General features: G+C 37.4%; 1 protein-coding gene and 1 pseudogene across 7 annotated transcripts in view; one reads left to right on the top strand and one right to left on the bottom strand.

The window, feature by feature from the left end:
* LOC132368791 (tigger transposable element-derived protein 1-like) overlaps window positions 1-8817 on the top strand; it is a 426013-nt pseudogene extending 417196 nt beyond the window's left edge.
* The window catches only part of GULP1 (GULP PTB domain containing engulfment adaptor 1), an 812392-nt gene that overhangs the window by 318951 nt on the left and 478317 nt on the right, over window positions 1-15124 (bottom strand). The window lies entirely within an intron of this gene.

Raw genomic sequence — 15124 nt, 5'->3', positions numbered from 1 at the left:
CCATTTTTCTCCACATTTACTTTTTTTATTTTATACATTTACAGTTTAAACTTTAGCTTTTAAAAGGAAGTAATGTTTTCATATACTTAAGAACTTTTGTACTTTTCTCATGCTCTTTCCTTATGTCGGATTTCTTCAGTTTTAAGTGCTGATTTCTTCATAGCTGCCCATTTTCCTTCATTTTTTTTGGTTTGTAGAGTTATTTTTTGTTCGTCTTAGGTATTAAATCTTCCAAAATCATCTCACTTAAAAATTTTTATTGTAATAAATTGGAAATGGCAAATAGGTTGTATCAGGAGGGGCCAGTTCTGATTAATGATGCCTGCTATGAACGAAAAGTTGACAAATGTGGCACATGTGACCTGTATCTCATTATCCTTCTTCCTAACATTGTTTATTATGAACAAACAAATGAATACATACAACAACAACTAACCTGAGGGTTTGGTCCTTTGGAATGTAATCCTGGTTTCCTTTCTATCTAGAGACACTGAGGTGACTTGAGCAGAACAGAAGTTCTGTATAGCGTTTGAAGTCTAAGAAACGGAAACCAGGAATTTTCAACTCTATTGCTCACTTTATTCTTGCATCACAGTGGTTGTCCCTCATAAGAGCTTGACAGGCAGTATCAAGACTTGCTAGCTCTCAAAAAATCAATTCAGATATCTGAGTTTAATACATTGTATGAACTCTCCGTGACTGATCTCTGACTATTCTTCTAGAAAGGCAATGTCCTTGTAGGAAGTCTGGACTGATTACTAAAAATATGTGACATTTTATTATCTCCTTTTCCCATATCTCAACAATAAAAGGGAATGGTAGAAATGCACGGGGCAGAAAAATGTAGGTGGCTACAGGTTTGATCTTTAAACTTTGAATCAAAATGTCAAGGACTCACAATGTAAATAACGCAAAATGTAAAGGAGTCTTTCAGGCTCTATGTTGTCATGTATTTAGTTATGTAAAAAAAGGCTGGTCCTAAACATGGTCTAATGAGGCTTAGACAGTGGTTCTAAATATGGTCCTACAAAGAATTTCTTTTGGTCAAACCATTTCCTAGGATAAACAGATTAACTCCAGCTTAGATTTTGATGTAGATGGAGTAAATCTTACGATTCATGAGAAAGTCCTGGATCTGTCTATAGGCAGTCCTGATATCCATCTATATGCAGTGATAAAAAAGTTCCACATTTGAAGTAAAATCACAATGACTTTCTTAATTTTCATAATTAAATATCAACTATGATAACAGCATGGCTGGTATTTAGAATATATAGACTTTTGGTCATTCAATAAATAATAAAGAATAAATCAACTTCAGACATCATTCTCATATCAGTTAATAATTAGCTACTCTTAGTAATCTGGCTGAAATAATTGCACAGCACCCACCCAACCAAAAATCTAAGACATTGGTTTCCAAACTGCACCCTATGGAGCAAGAGGGTTTCTCCAGAGTTTTCAAGTTAACCTTAAGAAGCTTCCTGGGTGGATGAGGAACCATTGTTAACCTCCATCCTCTGCAAGAAAAGGAGGTCTGCTTTGATATCTTTGAAGTAAGAACCCCTGCACAAGCATTCATTTGGAGAACATATTTCTCAAACAAAAAAGAGCTTTGCAAATCACTGTTCTAAGGATTATGGGACCATCCTTTCCTACAGATTCTTTAAACTCTATTCCTGAATCACGTTGGATAAATATCAACATAGGGACATTCTTTTAGCATAGATAGATCTATCTATATCTATACATATCTCCATATCTATCTATCTATCTATCTATGTATCTATCCACCTTCCCAAATGCTCATTCTTGGCTTCAGGGTTGGGTCTTAAATACTGCTGACAAAAGTAATCCCATCTGCCTTGCCCCTGTTGTTGACTTAGTGATGGGCATATGACTTTCTTTCTATGGAATGAGATGAAAAGAGGGCTTTATGAGGGTTTCTGGAAAGGGAAGTTGATAGCTGTTCTGGAGGGTGATGACAATCCAATTCTGGATGTCAAAAAGAAAGCGTCTCATCCCAATTCCAACTGGAAGATGTCCTTGGAACATAAGGACTAGATTTAGAATGGAGTCCCCATGATGGGTGATTAAATCAAAAGGTGGAATGAAAAGCATGGGCTGTTCGAAAAGAGAGGAAAGAGGTCAGTATAATGTCAGTCAATAGCTCTTGATCAACATAATAAGGATCGAAACTCAAGTTTAGGTAGCAGGGGAAGGATTAAGTTTTTGCAAAGATAGGAATTGTCTAGAGAAAAATTATCCTCAACTTTCCCATTTTAAAGAGTATAATGGAGCAGAAAGGGCCTAGATTTGGAGTTAGAAAGTCTGATTTCTTGTGTCTATTCTGACTCCAACCGGCTGGGAAATTTGTGCTGATAAATTACTCTAGGTTTCTCTTTTGTTTTTCCTTTGTAATGAAGGAACATTCTCTAGATGATATCTAAGCTTTAAAAATCTAATTCAAAGACAAATGGCAAGTGAATTCAGCCTGGTGCTGCAAATAGAGCTTTATTGTTTTCAGAGAGCCCAGGATACAGGTTTGTGTTTGCATTTATTCTTTTTTTTTTTTTCCACTCCTCCGCTTTCTAAAATTTTTTTTTACTTCATGACAATTTTCATAAAATAACAGTTCTTTCCATTTATTTCCTGGTTGCTGAGGGGGGGTTGGGTCTTCCCTCTGGTTGGTTTGCTAGCCTGTGTTCTGAACTACACAGGGCTGAAAACAGAGCATGGTGAGTCTGGAGGCATTTTCTGGGATCTCCGCACATAAAAGCTCATCCTCTGTTCATTGACATCTGTAGCACCAGCATGAGTTGGTCTCAGTCAAAAATGCAGAGAGAAGTTGGCTTTGGAGGAATTGTGTAGTCCCTGCCTCGTTTTGTTTCTTTTTTCCCCAGAATGAGTCCCAGTGGAAGCTGTTAACACCTCTGCTAGGCCAAAGGCTTCCATAATTACCTGGAAATATGGAACACTGCATTGCATTTTCTTTAAAGTCATGATTTTATAACATGAATTTATTGTATGCCACTCTTCAATCCAGAAATGGAGGACTCATGCTCTGAGTTCCTAATAAAGTAAAATCTGTTAACTCATTATTTTTTAGTTTTTGCAGATAGAGATTAGCAATTTTCATGATAATATTTTTTTAGAAGATTAAACAAAACCAAAGCAACAGATAGCAGGATTTATGGAAAAATAGATATTTACTGGGAAACATAATGAGAGACTTTAGGAACAGAAAATTGCTCTAGAAGCAGAAGACTCACCAAATAGAAATGGCTTTTATAAGAAAAGAAAAATTATCAATTTCTGAAGCAAATAACATAGACAAATGGAGATGGCAAGTTAGGAAAACAACTGAAATAAATTGAACTGTATTTCTATAGTTTAAAGGTATCAACTGAATATCTTAACAGAAAATGTAAATAAAATGAAATAAGTTCTTAACTCCAATAAAACCAATCAAGCAAAATAACTTGAAGAGCTCACTAAAAAGTTAAAAATATAAGCACATAATTTCTGGGGCAAAACCTTACACTCTTCCTAGAAAAACTCATAGTTACTTGATTTTTATCATCTTATCTACTTCTCTTCTGAGAGTAAGCATATTAAAAATATTCTATGATATATAGTTCAGAAGTTTAAAAATCATGTTCACACATGAGTTAATGTGTAATTTGGGCTGAGTTTTCAGTGTTAAGTTCAAGGAGAACTTATTTCTTTCTTAGTTTTCTTGTTATCAACCATAGTTTTACACATAATTTATCATTAAATAATCCAAGCCCCCAGGTAAAAAAATATAGATGACTCGTAAGATAGAAGATACTGCTCTAACTTTGTCTGATTATCTTCCCTGACCTATGAAGTCTACATTATTCTTAAGGCCTTATTGATACCATTGTGGTCAAGAGTTTGGGTGCCAGAGTTTCAACCAGTCATGTCCCTGAGCTACACTAACATTCTTTTAGGAGGTCACAATGCACGACAGGAAGCAGAATATCAATGACTTATTGTAATTCACCCTTTTGATGGCAAAGAATTCCAGAGTACCTGCTTTGCTGACCCTGAGGGTGAAGGACAGCATAGAGGGAGCATCTGGAAGAGTGAACATACTGACTAAAACTTCAGCATCTCATTGAAAAGAGTCACGTTTGGCAGTTGGGTTTTTCCACAGGATAAAACTGGAGTGATTCCTCCCTTCCTCTTTTAGAATTTCCATACCACTATCTAGAAGCCATTCTTCACATCACACAGCTTCCTGGAACTGAAAAAATAATATGCATATTAGCCTTTGCTAGTGAGAAATGAGGGAATAGAAGATAAAGAAAGATTGTGGAAGAAAATGTGAAGTACCAATTGGCAAAATGTAGTGAGTAATTAAAAGCAGAGAATCCAGGAACAAGAGAAAGTAACAGTGATGCTGGATCTAAGGGACTTAGAAGGTGTGGGTGACAGTGAAGTGGAAATTGAGGAGAAAGCTGGCTTTACAGGAATATGAAAATATTGAAAGAGCAATGCTCCAATTTAAGGAAGAACAAAGCAGTGCTGAGCTAAACTGCCTGATATTTCTTTTTCAGAATAAAGAGTTATTCAAACAAATTTGCAGGGGTAGATCTCTTTTATGTCTTTAGCTAATTATTAGATTGTTTTATGTAGTTAGATTTAGTTGTGTCAGTTCTCACAGTCAGCACTGAGGTGATAGTGGCCAAACTGGGTGAACTATGCATGACTATCTTGGTCTGATTTGGGTAAATACGACCTAAGAATTAAAAATGAAGGCTCAAAAAAAAAAAAAAAAAAGTAATAAGAAGGCAAGAAGTAGATCAGAGGGAATTAGAAATATTATCCTCAGCCTGAATGCAACATTTGCTGCTTATTTTTTCTTTGTACTGTCTGTTGAAGGGTTACCAAATATTTTCCCCTTTTCCATGTGACAGAATTTATTTTCTATTTTTGTTCCCTTGGTAATCTGTTGAGAAATTATGCTTTTTGACAGTTTTCAGTTATAATGATTTCTGAAACTGGGCACATCACTGTGGGCAATCTGGAAGCTACACCATTGGGGATATTACAGGAGATACTGTCTCGTTAGAATTTTAAGGCAGAGTAAATAGCACATCTACCTCAAGTGAGTCACATTCCCTTCCACCTGAGCTATCACCTGGGGACAAAAAGGAATAGCTTGTGAATGAACTGCTGAGGACTGCTGGGAAGACAACTCCTGTGCAAAGGAAATGGCTGATGGGGTTATCTGGGAGGTATGGTTCTTGCCCTAAGCTCTCTGACAGCTGCAAGAGTGACCAGTTGAAACAAAGAAGTCCTCCTAGTGAGCACTGAGGAATCAAAGTAGGGAAATTTTTTCTTCCATTTTACCCCCCTCCTGCTCCTTCAGTGAAGAACACTTTTCTTTTCAGTTTTACTGCTATTATTTATTGGTGGTATCACCTTAAAGGACTATCTCAACGTGTTAGTCAGAGATAATGACTAACTATAATTAGTCAGAGGAAACTTATTTTTTCACTGCATTTGTTACCACATTGGATATAAAAATTGTTCTTAGCATCTAAAAGTTGTCAAAATTATAAAGAGACATTGATTTAACAATTGAATTATTTGCCCTTTAGTGAATAAGGTTCAATTAATCACACCCTTCATTTACTGGCAAACCAACATCAAAGGCCATGCAAAGTCATTTTCTTGTTTTGTTATTTGTTCCTTAATGCCCGTCCTTACTTCAATTCCCAGTGCAGTCATAATGTCCTCTATAATTTCTTCAAAATATGTAGATGTATATGTGTGTGTGCATGTGAACACATGTGGAGAGAAACAGAAAGGGGATGGAGGGAGAGGAAGATGTTTATGGACATGTGTTAATAATCTATATAAATTTATAAGCCTCATAACCAATTATAGCAGAAGTACAAGTTTTCTAGAAATTAATTAAACAAGAAATGGCCAAGACCATTTTGAAAGATAATTTTAATACAAAAATAGTACTTGGGTATATGCAGAACAATACTGTGTTCATGCATGGGATTTTTAACATAAAAAAGTTATCAATTTTTTCAAATTAAGTCCAGAAGATGATACAATTCCAATAAAAATTGCACTAGAAGTTCCAGTTTATGCAATGACAGAGTAAGTTCTTTATGAGAAATTTTGGGTTATAAATATATTCATTAGCATTTAATTTTTTATTGCAAATCCACAGACTTAGATTTATCACCTTTGTTACCATTATCTTGCCAAATAATTTTAATAAAACTAATGTACACATTATGAGTTGAGTTGTGTCCCCCCCTAAAAAGATATGTTGGAGTCCTAATTCCTAGTAGTTCAGAATGTTACCTTATATGGAAATAGATTTTTTCCAGTTTTACTGAGATATAATTGACATATAACATTGTGTACATTTAAGGTGAATCACCTTTTTACTCTGCTTCTGTAAGTTCGATGTTTTTACAGTGGTAATCAAGTTAAAATGAGGTCATTAGGGTGGGCTCCAATTCAATATGACTGATGTCCTTATAAAAAGGAAAAATTTAAACACAGAGACAGAAACGCACAGGGGAAGACAATGGGAAGACACAGTGACAACCTGGATGTGAAGGTGGAGGATTGGAGTGATGCATCTACAAGCCAAAGGATGCCAATCATTGCTGGCAAACCACTAGAAGCTAGAAAGAGGCAAGAAAGGATTCCCTACAGGTTTCAGAGGGAACATGGCCCTGCCTGCCGACACCTTGATTTCAGACTTCTAGTCTCCAGAACTATGACAATACATTTCTGTTGTTTTAAGCCACCCAGTGTTTGGTATTTTATTAAATCGGCTCTAGGAAACAAAAGTAGTACCTGATAAAATTTATTATATAATGTGTATATGCCAAATTAATTACAAATAAGCTCTATTTAGGTTTTCCATAAATGTACTAATTTATATTGTTTAATAAATTGAATAATTTGACCAAACATAGTGACCAACAGTTTTGTGTTGTGTTGATAGTCTCAGAGCTGATACTGAAGGAAGTAAAAAGAAACTTACTCTTCAGGTCAAATTTGACATTCTAATTATTCTTTTCACATGTGACCCTCATAAAAGTGTTAATTGTCAATATCGATTAAAATATATGTGGTAATGAATACATATGAGTATATATAAAATATTGGTTGTCTTTAACCAGGAATTAGCCAATTCAATATTATAATATAAAAATAATATTATTATATAGATGTGCGACTCTTCCTTTCACTTGAACACTTAGAGGCCATTGTAGGGTTCTTAATTGGCCCAATTTCAATGTTGTTGTGTCTCAAGGGATGAGAAGGCCTGAGGAGAAGAGAGATTGGGAGTGGCTGGTCGGTGGAGCAGTCAGAACCCACATAACATTAATCAATTAAATTCACCACTTTGTATGGACGTGGTTCGTGGCACCCCAAAACAATTACAATAGTAACATAAAAGATCACTAATCACAGATTACTGTTACAAATATAATAATAAGGAAGAAGTTTGAAATACTGCAAGAATTACCAAAATGTGACAGACATGAAATGAGCAATGCTGTTGGAAAAATGGCACCGATAGACTTGGCTTGAGGCAGAGTTGCCACAGACCTTCAGTTTGTAAAAAACACAGTATCTACAAAGTGCAATAAAGCAAAGGGCAATAAAATGAGGCCTGCCTGTATTAGTTAACATCAAATCTGGCTCCTTCTCTTGTCGCACTTCTCTCACTTTAAATCAAAAGCTAAAAATTATTTAACTTAGTGAGGAAGGTGTGTCAAAAGCTGAGACCGGCTGAAAGCTAGGCCTCTATCACCAATTAGCCAACTTGTGACTGTGAAGAAAAGGTTCTTGAAGGAAATTAAAAGTCCTATTCTGGAGAACGCATGAATAAGAAAGCAAAACAGCCTCATTTCTGATATGGACAGAGTTTTATTGGTCTGGATAGAAGATCAAACCAGCCACATTTGCTTAAGCCAACACCTATTCTAGAGCAAGGCCCTAACTCTCTTCAATTCTATATTTCATGCCTGCTAACATAACGTTCATTCTCCAGCTCATGGATCAAGGAATAATTTAGACTTTCGAATCTTATTCTTTAAGAAATTCATTTTGTAAGACTATAGCTGCCACAGATAGTGATTCGTCTGATGGATCTGGGCAAGGTAAATTGAAAACCTTTTGGAAAGGATTCACCATTCTAGATGCCATTAAGAACATTTGTGATTTAAGGGAAGAGGTCAAAATATCAACATTAACAGGAGTTTGGAAGAAGTTGATTCCAGACTTCATGGTTGACTTTGAGGGGTTCCAGACTTCAGTGGAAGAAGTAACTGTAGATATGGTGGAAATAGCAAGAGAACTAGAACTGGAAGTGGAACCTGCAGATGGGACTGAATTGCTATGATCTCATGATAAAATATTAACTAATGAGGAGTTGCTTCTTATGGATGAGCAAAGAAAGTGGTTTTTTGAGATGAAATCTACTCCTGGTGAAGATGCTGTGAAGATTGTTGAAATGACATCAAAGGATTTTGACTGAAGCAGCAGCAAGTTTTGAGAGGACTGACTCCAATTTTGAAAGAAGTTGTGAAAGTAAAGTGCCATCAAAATCATCGCATGCTACTGAGAAATCATTCGCATTCATGAAAGGAAGAGTCAGTCAATGTGGCAAACTTCATTGTTGTCCCATTTTAAGAAATGGCCACAGCCACCTCAACCTTCAGCAACCACCACCTGATCAGTCAGCAGCCATCGACACAGAGGCAAGACTCTCCACCAGCAAAAAGATTATGTCTCACTGAAGGCTCAGATGATGGTTAGCACTTTTTAGCAATAAGGTATTTATAAATTAAGGTATATACATTGCTTTTTAAAACATAATGCTATTGTACACTTAATAGACTACAGTATAGTGTAAACATAATGTTTATATGCACTGGGAAACCAAAAAATTCATGTGACTCACTTTATTGCAATATTCTCAAACTTTAATGCACTGGTCTGGAACCAAGCCCACAATATCTCCAAGGAAGGCCTGTATTAAACTGGACAAAGATTTTTAATATCTGACAAAAAGTTCTAATACCCACAAGTGAATGGATAGCTATAGATTTTGTCTAGGACATTGTTCAAAGATGGGGAAGGAAAACCAACAGAACTGGTTTCTAGGGGTATATTTTTAGTTTTAAAAATATTATATATATACTTATATATAATATATATTTTAAAATATGGGGACTTCCCTGGTGGTGCAGTGGTTAAGAATCCGCCTGCCAATGTAGGGGACATGGGTTTGATCCCTGGTCTGGGAAGATGCCACATGCCGTGGAGCAACTAAGCCCATGCACCGCAACTACTAAGCCTGTGCTCTAGAGCCCATGAGCCACAACTATTGAGCCCACACACCACAACTACTGAAGCCCGTGTGCCCTAGAGCCCACGTGCCACAACTACTGAACCCTCGTGCCACAACTACTGAAGCCTGCGCGCCTAGAGCCCATGCTCCGCAACAAGAGAAGCCACCACAGCGAGAAGCCTGCACACCACAACGAAGAGTAGCTCCTGCTTGCTGCAACTAGAGAAAGCCTGCGTGTAGCAACGAAGGCCCAATGCAGCCAAAAATTTAAAAAATTTAGAAAAAAAGATTAAAAAAATGTTTATAAAAAAATAAAATATGTGAGATTAACCAAGATGGCGGAGTAGAAGGACGTGCTGTCACTCCCTCTTGCGAGAGCACCAGAATCACAACTGACTGCTGGACCATCATTGACAGGAAGACCCTGGACTTCACCAAGGAGGATACCCCACGTCCAAGGACAGAGGAGAAGCCACAGTGAGACGGTAGGAGGGGCGCAAGCAGAGTAAAATCAAACCCCGTAACTGCTGGGTGGGTGACTCACAGACTGGCGAACACTTATACCACAGAAGTCCACCCACTGGAGTAAAGGTTCTGAGCCCCACGTCAGGCTTCCCAACCTGGGGGTCAGGCAACGGGAGGAGGAATTCCTAGAGAATCAGACTTTGAAGCCTAGTGGGAATTGGATTGCAGGACTTTGACGGGACTGGGGGAAACAGAGATCCCACTCTTGGAGGGCACACACAAAGTAATGTGTGCATCAGGACCCAGGGGAAGGAGCAGTGAGCCTGGGGGAGACTGAACCAGACCTACCTGCTGGTGTTGGGGGGTCTCCTGCAGAGGCGAGTGGTGGCTCTGTTTCACCGTGGGGATAAGGACACTGGCAGCAGAGGTTCTGGGAAGTTCTCCTTGGCGTGAGCCCTCCCAGAGTCTGCCATTAACCCCACCAAAGAGCACGGGTAGGCTCCAGTGTTGGGTTGCCTCAGGCAAAACAGCCAACAGGGAGGGAACCCAGCCCCACCCATCAACAGTCAAGTGGATTAAGGTTTTACTGAGCTCTGACCCGCCACAGCAACAGGGAGGGAACCCAGCCCCACCCATCAACAGTCAAGTGGATTAAGGTTTTACTGAGCTCTGACCGCCACAGCAACAGTCAGCTCTACCCACCACCAGAGCCTCCCATCAAGCCTCTTAGATAGCCTCAACCACCAGAGGGCAGACAACAGAAGCAAGAAAAACTATAATCCTGCAGCCTGTGGACCAAAAACCACAGTTACAGAAAGATAGAGAAGATGAAAAGGCAGAAGGCTATGTACCAGATGAAGGAACAAGAAAAATCCCCAGAAAAACAACTAAATGAAGTGGAGATAGGCAACCTTCCAGAAAAAGAATTCAGAATAATGATAGTGAAGATGATCCAGGACCTCGGAATAAGAATGGAGGCAAAGATTGAGAAGATGCAAGAAATGATTAACAAAGACCTAGAAGAATTAAAGAACAAACAAACAGAGATGACCAATACAATAACTGAAATGAAAACTACACTAGAAGGAATCAATAGCAGAATAACTGAGGCAGAAGAACGGATAAGTGACCTGGAAGACAGAATGATGGAATTCACTGCTGCGGAACAGACTAAAGAAAAAAGAATGAAAAGAAATGAAGACAGCCTAAGAGACCTCTGGGATAACATTAAACGCAACAACATTCGCATTATAGGGGTCCCAGAAGGAGAAGAGAGAGAGAAAGGACCAGAGAAAATATTTGAAGAGATTATAGTCGAAAACTTCCCTAACATGGGAAAGGAAATAGCCACCCAAGTCCAGGAAGCGCAGAGAGTCCCATACAGGATAAACCCAAGGAGAAACACGCCGAGACACATAGTAATCAAAGTGGCAAAAATTAAAGACAAAGAAAAGTTATTGAAAGCAGCAAGGGAAAAACGACAAATAACATACAAGGGAACTCCCATAAGGTTAACAGCTGATTTCTCAGCAGAAACTCTGCAAGCCAGAAGGGAGTGGCATGATATACTTAAAGTGATGAAAGGGAAGAACCTACAACCAAGATTACTCTACCCGGCAAGGATCTCATTTAGATTTGATGGAGAAATCAAAAGCTTTACAGACAAGCAAAAGCTAAGAGAATTCAGCACCACCAAACCAGCTCTACAACAAATGCTAAAGGAACTTCTCTAAGTGGGAAACACAAGAGAAGAAAAGGACCTACAAAAACAAACACAAAACAATTAAGAAAATGGTCATAGGAACATACATATCGATAATTACCTTAAACGTGAATGGATTAAATGCCCCAACCAAAAGACATAGACTGGCTGAATGGATACAAAAACAAGACCCATATATATGCTGTCTACAAGAGACCCACTTTAGACCTAGGGACACATACAGACTGAAAGTGAGGGGATGGAAAAAGATATTCCATGCAAATGGAAATCAAAAGAAAGCTGGAGTAGCTATACTCATATCAGATAAAATAGACTTTAAATTAAAGAATGTTACAAGAGACAAGGAAGGACACTACATAATGATCCAGGGATCAATCCAAGAAGAAGATATAACAATTATAAATATATATGCACCCAACATAGGAGCACCTCAATACATAAGGCAACTGCTAACAGCTATAAAAGAGGAAATCGACAGTAACACAATAATAGTGGGGGACTTTAACACCTCACTTACACCAATGGACAGATCATCCAAAATGAAAATAAATAAGGAAACAGAAGCTTTAAATGACACAATAGACCAGATAGATTTAATTGATATATATCGGACATTCCATCCAAAAACAGCAGATTACACGTTCTTCTCAAGTGCGCACGGAACATTCTCCAAGATAGATCACATCTTGGGTCACAAATCAAGCCTCAGTAAATTTAAGAAAATTGAAATCATATCAAGCATCTTTTCTGACCACAACGCTATGAGATTAGAAATGAATTACAGGGAAAAAAACGTAAAAAGGACAAACACATGGAGGCTAAACAATACGTTACTAAATAACCAAGAGATCACTGAAGAAATCAAAGAGGAAATCAAAAAATACCTAGAGACAAATGACAATGAAAACATGACGACCCAAAACCTATGGGATGCAGCAAAAGCAGTTCTAAGAGGGAAGTTTATAGCTATACAAGCCTACCTAAAGAAACAAGAAAAAGCTCAAGTAAACAATCTAACCTTACACTTAAAGAAACTAGAGAAAGAAGAACAAACAAAACCCAAAGTTAGCAGAAGGAAAGAAATCATAAAGATCAGAGCAGAAATAAATGAAATAGAAACAAAGAAAACAATAGCAAAGATCAATAAAACTAAAAGTTGGTTCTTTGAGAAGATAAACAAAATTGATAAACCATTAGCCAGACTCATCAAGAAAAAGAGGGAGAGGACTCAAATCAATAAAATCAGAAATGAAAAAGGAGAAGTTACAACAGACACTGCAGAAATACAAAGCATCCTAAGAGACTACTACAAGCAACTTTATGCCAATAAAATGGACAACCTGGAAGAAATGGACAAATTCTTAGAAAGGTATAACCTTCCAAGACTGAACCAGGAAGAAATAGAAAATATGAACAGACCAATCACAAGTAATGAAATTGAAACTGTGATTAAAAATCTTCCAACAAACAAAAGTCCAGGACCAGATGGCTTCACAGGTGAATTCTATCAAACATTTAGAGAAGAGCTAACACCCATCCTTCTCAAACTCTTCCAAAAAATTGCAGAGGAAGGAACACTCCCAAACTCATTCTATGAGGCCACCATCACCCTGATACCAAAACCAGACAAAGACACTACAAAAAAAGAAAATTACAGACCAATATCACTGATGAATATAGATGCAAAAATCCTCAACAAAATACTAGCAAACAGAATCCAACAACACATTAAAAGGATCATACACCACGATCAAGTGGGATTTATCCCAGGGATGCAAGGATTCTTCAATATACGCAAATCAATCAATGTGATACACCATATTAACAAATTGAAGAATAAAAACCATATGATCATCTCAATAGATGCAGAAAAAGCTTTTGACAAAATTCAACACCCATTTCTGATAAAAACTCTCCAGAAAGTGGGCATAGAGGGAACCTACCTCAACATAATAAAGGCCATATATGACAAACCCACAGCAAACATCATTCTCAATGGTGAAAAACTGAAAGCATTTCCTCTAAGATCAGGAACGAGACAAGGATGTCCACTCTCACCACTATTATTCAACATAGTTTTGGAAGTCCTAGCCACGGCAATCAGAGAAGAAAAAGAAATAAAAGGAATACAAATTGGAAAAGAAGAAGTAAAACTGTCACTGTTTGCGGATGACATGATACTATACATAGAGAATCCTAAAACTGCCACCAGAAAACTGCTAGAGCTAATTAATGAATATGGTAAAGTTGCAGGATACAAAATTAATGCACAGAAATCTCTTGCATTCCTATACACTAATGATGAAAAATCTGAAAGAGAAATTATGGAAACACTCCCATTTACCATTGCAACAAAAAGAATAAAATACCTAGGAATAAACCTACCTAGGGAGACAAAAGACCTGTATGCAGAAAACTATAAGACACTGATGAAAGAAATTAAAGATGATACCAACAGATGGAGAGATATACCATGTTCTTGGATTGGAAGAATCAACATTGTGAAAATGAGTATACTACCCAAAGCAATCTACAGATTCAATGCAATCCCTATCAAATTACCAATGGCATTTTTTACGGAGCTAGAACAAATCATCTTAAAATTTGTATGGAGACACAAAAGACCCCGAATAGGCAAAGCAGTCTTGAGGCAAAAAAATGGAGCTGGAGGAATCAGACTCCCTGACTTCAGACTATACTACAAAGCTACAGTAATCAAGACAATATGGTACTGGCACAAAAACAGAAACATAGATCAATGGAACAAGATAGAAAGCCCAGAGATTAACCCACGCACCTATGGTCAACTAATCTATGACAAAGGAGGCAAAGATATACAATGGAGAAAAGACAGTCTCTTCAATAAGTGGTGCTGGGAAAACTGGACAGCTACATGTAAAAGAATGAAATTAGAATACTCCCTAACACCATACACAAAAATAAACTCAAAATGGATTAGAGACCTAAATATAAGAGTGGACACTATAAAACTCTTAGAGGAAAACATAGGAAGAACACTCTTTGACATAAATCACAGCAAGATCTTTTTTGATCCACCTCCTAGAGTAATGGAAATAAAAACAAAAATAAACAAATGGGACCTAATGAAACTTCAAAGCTTTTGCACAGCAAAGGAAACCATAAACAAGACGAAAAGACAACCCTCAGAATGGGAGAAAATATTTGCAAATGAATCAACGGACAAAGGATTAATCTCCAAAATATATAAACAGCTCATTCAGCTCAATATCAAAGAAACAAACACCCCAATCCAAAAATGGGCAGAAGACCTAAATAGACATTTCTCCAAAGAAGACATACAGATGGCCACGAAGCACATGAAAAGATGCTCAACATCACTAATTATTAGAGAAATGCAAATCAAAACTACAATGAGGTATCACCTCACTCCTGTTAGAATGGGCATCATCAGAAAATCTACAAACAACAAATGCTGGAGAGGGTGTGGTGAAAAGGGAACCCTCTTGCACTGTTGGTGGGAATGTAAATTGATACAGCCACTATGGAGAACAATATGGAGGTTCCTTAAAAAACTAAAAATAGAATTA

This window comes from Balaenoptera ricei, chromosome 7 (genome assembly GCF_028023285.1).
Source record: "Balaenoptera ricei isolate mBalRic1 chromosome 7, mBalRic1.hap2, whole genome shotgun sequence".
NCBI lineage: Eukaryota > Metazoa > Chordata > Mammalia > Artiodactyla > Balaenopteridae > Balaenoptera > Balaenoptera ricei.
Note: the sequence above shows the minus strand (reverse complement) of the source record. Positions and strands in the feature narration are given on the sequence as shown.